We start from the raw sequence: 8,805 nt of genomic DNA, 5'->3' as shown, positions 1-8,805 counted from the left end.
TTAAGTAAACTCATGCAGTGTAATTTAAATCCTAGAATATAAATATTAGAATTGATCTGCTGCTGTTATAGGCTGTGTATCCTTTAAACCCAACAAACAGAAAATATGAAGTGTACATGAACAACACTTGATGCTTTGTCAGATCAACACAATAAGAATTCAATCCAATGTCTGAGTCTGTTTACTAACTGTGATGTTGAGTTTGTTCACTCCAGGATTTAATACTGTGATCTTACTCTTCTTACACATTATATATGATGTTTGTTAATGGGGTTTGTTTGATAGGTCGACACCTCTATGGTTATGCACACTTGACTAGATGTTCATCTTAAACTCTTTTTATAACAACTGTTTTATAACAGCATTATTTATCAAATCATCAGGATACAGACAGAAATAACAACAGAAACACAATATATACACAACAGATAAACACAAAGTACAGATGATAAATGATAGAGATGAAGATTATGAAAAAAGAAGAGAAAGTCAACTCTTAAAATCTGATGGACACTTCACACAACTCTCTGTCAAGCTTTGACATTGATGCTGTTTCTCTTTATTTACACGACTGTCAACCTCCAGGACTTTTAAAATAAAGCATCACCTTCATTTTCTTACTGTTTGTGTGTGAACTCATAAAACTGTCAGTGTGTCATTATATTATACTACATACATATCAATACATTCATCTCTTACATTGACATCAAATATTCAGAGGAAATAGATGAAATGTGTTTTTGTATTGTTGTAGCTCATGTGTATGTGGTAAACAGATTGTTGACATGTTTATTATGTTGAAGATTTCCTTTCTATCACTGACTGACTTTCTTTCATTTTTAGGACTTAATGATGACAGTAAGAATGTAAAGATGTTTGTCTGATCTTCATTCTCATCTGATGGTGAATAAGAAGGCACAATAGTTACATCACTTCCTCCTAACCGTATGAGTTGATTATTAAGTACAGGATCTGATCTGTGGCTTTATCCAAATCTGACTTTGAAGTGTTAAAGGTAAATCCTCATCCTAAGTTACACATTTCCTATAAGAACGATTTATCAGAGGAGCAAGAAATCCCATAGGATCATCAACTGAAGTAAATACTGAGAGATAAAGTTAGAAGTGACCAAACACATCAACGTTTTTCCTATTTAAGACGAGTAGTTATACGAGCAAGTTTGGTGGTACAAAATAAAACGTAGCGCTTTTCTAAGCGGATTTAAAAGAGGAACTATATTTTATGGCGTAATAGCACTTTTGGGAGTACTTCGACTCGGCGCAGTAACACCCTCCCTCTCCCATTATGAGAGTGAGAAGGGGAGCGGACTTTTCAGGCGAGTCCAAGTACTCCCAAAAGTGCTATTACGCCATAAAATATAGTTCCTCTTTTAAATCCGCTTAGAAAAGCGCTACGTTTTATTTTGTACCACCAAACTTGCTCGTATAACTACTCGTCTTAAATAGGAAAAACATTGATGTGTTTGGTCACTTCTAACTTTATCTCTAAATGGTACCATTGAATGAATGGGGCTAAGCTAAATGCTATCGAAGCGTCGCAACGCGCTCCAGCGCTTACGTGCACGCACACAGATAATAGAGGGATGTATCAACAATTCTTAGTTAAAGTAATAACATATTTTAATATTGAAAATGAGTAGACTATTCCTTTGCCCTGCACCATTACTAAAATTATTATTATTTTTTTACAGAATTACATCTATTTTAAAATAATGGTCATACATAAAGTTTGCATCAGGTTAGTTCACCCCAAAATTGAAATTTTATCATAAATCACTTACCCCTGTGTCGTTCTCAATCATTCAAGTCCTTTTTTATGAAAAACTGGAGGATTGTGACTGTCCCCGAGACTGCAATTTGATTTTCACAATCAAGCCCAGAAAACAATTAAAGACATCATCAAAAAGCGAAGAGAACACTTTTGTGCAAAGAGATAACAAAACAAACAAATTGTTTTCCTCCTCGTACGTTCAGACCACGGTGCATGCTGCTGACAGGACCAGCTGATGTAGTTGCCAACGTTGTTTTTTTTAAGCCATTATGCAAACATTGTAAACAATACTTAAACAGCCAGTAAAAATGCACAAATTAATTATTAGCGTAGCGGCAAGCAATATAGACCATTTCAAAAGGTGTAAACAACACTGGTCCAGAAGCACTTCCTGTTTCAGTCTGTGACAGTTTTTTTTTTATTTCACACATATATCATTATCTTTAAGATGTTTGTTTAACTTTTTGACTCAGTTCTGTGTTCTGTTGGTTTTATTTTATCCCAAAAAAAGAGTTTGTTCTGTTTTTTTTGCGTGCACAAAATTGTTCTTGTCGCTTTATAATACTATTACTGAACTACTGATGACACATTGACCTTTTTGGCAATGCCCATTATTCTTTTCTGGGTTTGATTGTGAAAATCAAACTACAGTCTATGCAGTCACAAGCCTGTTTTCATCAGAACACATTCGTAGATATTTTTGAAGACAATCGATCTTGGTGGTTTAGAATGACATGGGGCAAGTGATTTTATGATACAATTATCATTTTGGGATGAACTAACCCTGTAAAAAACTGAAAATATTAATAATTTTGTCAATCAAATGTATTGTTTTGGTTACAATGCCATATTGACACAATGGGATTATATAGATATATTTTACACTCCAAAAATCACATGCAGCTGTAATAAAATTCTAATTATATAAATATACAGTGGCGAGAAAAAATATGTAAGCCTTTTGGAATTTTATGGTTTTCTGAATAAATTTGTCATAAAATGGTTTGTCAAGGGTTTTGACAAACATAATTGGGTGGTGCAGGACTAGGCCTTAGTTTAATTATGACATAAAACTAGTATTAACAGACATGCCTTACTAAAAACATTACTTGTTTAAGATATATCAGTGCAAGTTGTTTTCAGATTAGACACCTCTTAAATTTATTTTAGTTTGGACTAGTCTAATCCCTGTCCGGGAAATAATAACAATAATTACACAAATTCTGATCTTTTGTGCCTTTATTGAACACACTCATTCAACATTTAAAGTAGTAAGTGAACCCATATAATTAACTGGTTGACCCGACCTGACCCGTGGGGTACTCTGCAATGGAAAAGCACCATAAGATAAAGATCTGATCACATTTTATGACAAATTTATTCAGAAACCATGAAATTCTAAAAGGTTCACATACTTTTATGGTGTAATTAGCATTTCTGGTACAACATTCTGGAAACATGGTCCTGTTTTTTTTAAGCACTGTGTTTCTGCAATGGTTTTTACAGCCATTTAATGTTTATTATTGTATGATGGTTATTGTTATAATTGCCATAATTTTTCTTTTTTTTCAAATGTCTTGGTATGTTTTTAAAAAATGTGATCCTGCACCGTCTTTTTTAATATTAATACATGCTGCAATTTATTTTTTAAATACTTTTGGATGGTTTGTTGTATCTTTTTTCAAGCACTGTGTTTCTGCAATGGTTTTTACAGCCATTTAATGTTTATTATTGTATGATGGTTAATATTTATTATTTTTCTTTTTTCCCCAAATGTTTTAGTATGTGTTTAAATGTGATCCTGCACTGTCTTTGTTAATAATAAATGCTGCAATTTATTTAAAAAAAAACTTTTGGATGGTTTGTTGTATCGTATTTACATATAGGGAGGTCAAGTTTATTTGGTTTGCTTTAGGTTTACTTGTGGCATTGCTATGGCTTGCTTGTGGCCCAGACCTGGCAAACAGGAGTAGACCGCACAAGTGCCATCATTCCATGCGGTATGTGGACCAGATCTGGGCCAGAATAAAAACAAACTGTGGCCCAAATTAGGGTCAGTTCTGCTTCATTCATTTTGTTGGTGGCTGACATATGGATTTGCTATGGCTTGTTTCTGGCTCAGATCTGGCAAACAGGAGTGGACCGCACAAGTGCCGTCATTCCATATGGTATGTGGGCCAGATGAGACTGTCAGGTGTGGGCCAGATCTGGGCCAGAATAAAAACAAACTGTGGCCCAGATTATGGTCAGTTCTGCTTCATTCGATTTGTTTGTGGCTGACATGTGGATTTGCTATGGCTTGTTTCTGGCTTGGATCTGGCAAACAGGAGTGGACCGCACAAGTGCCGTCATTCCATATGGTATGTGGGCCAAATGAGACTGTGTCAGGTGTGGGCCAGATCTGGGCCAGAATAAAAACAAACTGTGGCCCAGATTAGGGTCAGTTCTGCTTCATTCGGTTTGTTGGTGGCTGACATGTGGATTGGCTACGGCTTGTTTCTGGCTCGGATCTGGCAAACAGGAGTGGACCGCACAAGTGCCGTCATTCCATATGGTATGTGGGCCAGATGAGACTGTGTCAGGTGTGGGCCAGATCTGGGCCAGAATAGAAACAAACTGTGGCCCAGATTAGGGTCAGTTCTGCTTCATTCGGTTTGTTGGAGGCTGACATGGCGATTTGCTATGGCTTGTTTCTGGTTACAATCTGGCAAACAGGAGCGGACCGCCCAAGTGCCATCATTCCATGCGGTATGTGGGCCAGATGAGACTGTGTCAGGTGTGGGCCGGATCTGGGCCAGAATAAAAACCAACTGTGGCCCAGATTAGGGTCAGTTCAGCTTCATTCGGTTTGTTGTTGGCTGACATGCGGATTTGCTATGGCTTTTTTGTGGCTTTGATCTGGCAAACAGGAGCGGACCTCCCAAGTGCCATCATTCCATGCGGTATGTGGGCCAGATGAACGTGTTTTGTGTGGGCCAGATCTGGGCCACAAGAATTTTGTTATCTGGGACAAGATTCCTCTTCTTCAACACTGTTGGGGTTTTTAAACTGAAATGTGTTCAAGTTCAGCACAACATTGCAGACCCAAAGCTCTTTCAACAGGTCATCTGTGTCTAAATCCAAATATTGGATGTTTTTGCTTGTGTGGTCTATGCGTGCAGGTCTGTCATCTGGACAATGCTTCAGGAAAGTAAAACACATTTATTTGCGTGTTGGTGGCTTTCATGTATAAGGTGATGTGCAACACTTGTGCAATATATTTAATGTCTATAATGTTTTTAAGTAGTTTTGCAAACATGCCGTTGCTGCATATTTCCGCAATTGTGACGCACATCAATTTAGAATGGCGTTAAAGTCGCATGAATTCCGATATGACTGTTCAGACTGAGGTCGCATTGCAAAACATCCAACCTGTATCTGATTTAGAACCATGGAAGTGGCTTAAATCAGAATCGAAAATATCAGATTACATTTGGTTGGTGCTGTTCACACGGTCATACAAAGAGACAGACATGGGTCACATATGAGCAGAAAATCAGATTTTGATGACAGTGTGAATGTAGTCTATGTGCTTCACGATCTGACTGCAGTACTTTGTGATCATTGGCAGCAACATGTGTGAATAAAATTGGGACAGGGTCATGTTTACCTCTGTGTAGCGTATTTTTTTCCAAACCTTAGAGTGTCCAAACCTGAATGTCGGAGCTGCCCCGATCACACTAGCGCTATCGCGGTGAAGGAATTTCCCTTGCGTTGATTTTGCGTGACTCACTAGCGCGGTATATGGTTTCACCGCCTTCAATTACTAAAATACAATGATTTAAATCCAGAACAACGCGGTGCACTGATGTAGAAGCAGGGTAGGCTACATGTCTTTCCCCTTATGAGAAAAAGATTAACAAGCTATACTATAGCTAAGTATATTTTTGGAAAAAACAAAAATAAATTTAAGAACAATTTTTTAACAAGAAGGCTTTTAAAGTGCAAATTGCAAACCAGTCTCACGCAAGGATGTAACGATTAAAAATTGGATTCGACTCGCGATCGTTATATTAATACCAAGGTGAGAAGTCCCGTTTATATTTTGCATGTTGTCATATGGACTTATGTAACAAAATACTACATTTATTATGCTAGAGCATCTGTATCTCAGTCTGAAATCGATTCTGAATTGCAAAAGGCTGCAAGGATTTCAGCGTAATTCATTCAAATTCATTATTTGAGAAAACGAGCATTTGCATGGTTAATTGTTACACTCCTAGGGCCCTATTTAACGATCGGAAGCGCAAGTGTGAAGCACAAAGCGCAAGTGACTTTGTGGGCGGATCTTGGGCGCTGTTGCTATTTTCCCGGCGGGAGAAATAACTCTTGCGCCAGGCACAAATCAATAGGGGGTTGGTCTATAGTAGGTTAATTATTCATAGGTGTGGTTTGGGCGTAACGTCAAATAAACCAATCAGAACGTCATCCAACATTCCCTTTAAACACAAGAGCGCAAGTTCCATGGCCAAAAATCCGCCCAAATCAGCGTCGGTAAAGCAGGCATGGGAGGAAATAACCACAATTGTCTCATCAGCTGGAATCCCCAGGACGTGCGGCAAGTGCTACAATGAAGTCAGGAGACGGGGGAATCCCAAGCTTGCCAGCATAAATCAAGCACGCCGTGTAACGGGAGGTGGATCTGCCTCTACACAGGACCTGACGCCAGCAGAGGACATCGCTGCGTCCACCCTCACCGCTGAAAGTGTTGAAGGGTTTGGGGGCTTTGAAATCGGACCCAAGAAACGCAAGCAATCCAACCCCAAAGTACACTTACAAATCAAGTTCAAATATATTAAGGTTTCTTATGAAAACATTTTAATTATTATTTACATAAAATAAACGTAATACAGCCACACAACAAACTTATGAAAATATTTTAATCGTTATTTGCATGAGAATTTTTTAACGCAGCCACAAAATAAATAAAAACTATCACCACAATGCTCACCACAATGATTTCCCTTATCTCATTTGTTAATATTTTTTATTGTAACAATTTATGATTTGCAAAAATAACTGTTGCATCTGTGTAGATTAGATAAGCAAAGTGTGTGCGCGTTGTGCACGCTATACATTATGGTCAAGCATGCACCTAAAATAGCATAATGAACCACGCGCAACGCACCACTGTTTTGGTTAGTAGCGCAATTGTTTTTTGAAACTGCAAAATAGCATCAGTGATGTTTTGCGCCAGAACACACCTCCTTTTTTGCGCTGAACTGCCCAGAGAGCGCAAGTTCATTCCCTAGTTTGCCGACGTGCGTCTGTGGAGGAAAAACTCGCTGTGCGCCGGTGCAAAATACGAATTAAACATGCATCACTGACAAAGTCAATTGCGCTGGGTGCAAGATAGGCCCTTAGTCTCACGAAATTTTGTTATATAGTACATTTTTTATTATTTTTTCATTATATTATTACGAATTTTTTTCGTAAACATATAACGAATTTCTGTTTTCCTGTGATTATCACGTATTGGTTACTCAACTGTAATGTCCGATTTTCTTACAAGTCTCGCTTCGGTACAGGGTTAGATTTACATAAAATGACACCCTTACCCAAACCCAACTCTAACCCTAACGCCAGGCGACATATAAAAAAAATCAGAAAAAATAGTATAAACCAATACACAAAGTGACATTCTAATGCAAACACCAATCTAACCCTAAACCGAAGTGACAATAATAAGAAAATAGGAAAAGCAATTAGTAACCAATACATGATAATCACACGAAAACTGAAATTCTTTATACGATCACGAAAAAATTTGGACATTCACGATATTACAAAAAAGAATAAAAAATTTACGTGACTATCACATACCTCCGTAAGACTGTTTAGAAATTTACAGAGCATCGGTAAATACAGAACACAAAAGAAATTAAGGCCTAGTCCACACGGACACGGGTATTTTTATAACCGTGAGTTTTTTCACGCGGTTCAGCCGTTCGTCCACACGAAACTGCAGTATCAGGGCACTGAAACCGAGCATATTTGAAAACCCCGGCCAGGGTGAGCTTTTTAAGAAACCCCGGTTACAGTGGTATCGTGTAGAGAGTAAAACCGGGGGTTTTGCCTTGCGACGTCAGAGTGTGCGCCGTTATCCACTGTGTTTGACGTCAAGATTGTGCGCCGCTGACTGCTTTGTTGATGATTCTGTGCAATGGCGGACGTATCTTGCTAATAATAACTGTGCTAACAGGGCTTCTAACATGTATAGAGATAGATGCTCAGTTATCTCACTATATTGTGGAACACGATTTGGGTTATATCCCCGCCTGCTGGTGTGGCATGCTCTTGACAGCGCTTGATAGCGTGCTTTTGTCTTATCGTGTGGATGAATATTTAATTTAAACCGAGCACGTGTGGACGGGATTTTTTTTTAGGGAAAACTCCGGTTATAAATATACCCGTGTCCGTGTGGACTTGGCCTAAAATCAGATGGTATTTATGCACTTGTAAATGTACAAAATGAATGCAATACTGAAGGCAATGAATATTTATGGCATTTTCGAAAGTATATTAGTAGATTACTTAACGTGTAGGCTATATAAAATATGAAAACAAATAAATCATTATTTTGCCTATTAAGCTGGATAGATCATTTTTAGTCAGATGATTTGTCATCATTTCAGACCAAGCTTAATGTTTCACGCAGATAATTACAATGAAAAACTTGCATATCTACATGCACAGGTAAGAGTCAAGTGTTCAGTAAGTTAATAAAGCCACCAGCGTTATTGGCTGCAGCTTCATCTATGGTGCAGCAGAAATACAAAGGAAAAACCTATAAAGGTTTTTATTTTAAGTGGTTTTAATGCTGGTAAGCAATCAGTTTTATTAAGGTGCTTGGCTTTTTCCAGTAATAAACAGTTCACCTTTGTTGATTCTTCTTGAACATCTGTATGTAAATGCATTTATTGCTATTTAAGTTGCTACTATTTCATCCGCGTTAAAATACCTCATAAAGTTAAT

This window comes from Misgurnus anguillicaudatus, unplaced genomic scaffold (genome assembly GCF_027580225.2).
Source record: "Misgurnus anguillicaudatus unplaced genomic scaffold, ASM2758022v2 HiC_scaffold_33, whole genome shotgun sequence".
In the NCBI taxonomy this organism is placed as follows: Eukaryota; Metazoa; Chordata; class Actinopteri; order Cypriniformes; family Cobitidae; genus Misgurnus; species Misgurnus anguillicaudatus.
Note: the sequence above shows the minus strand (reverse complement) of the source record.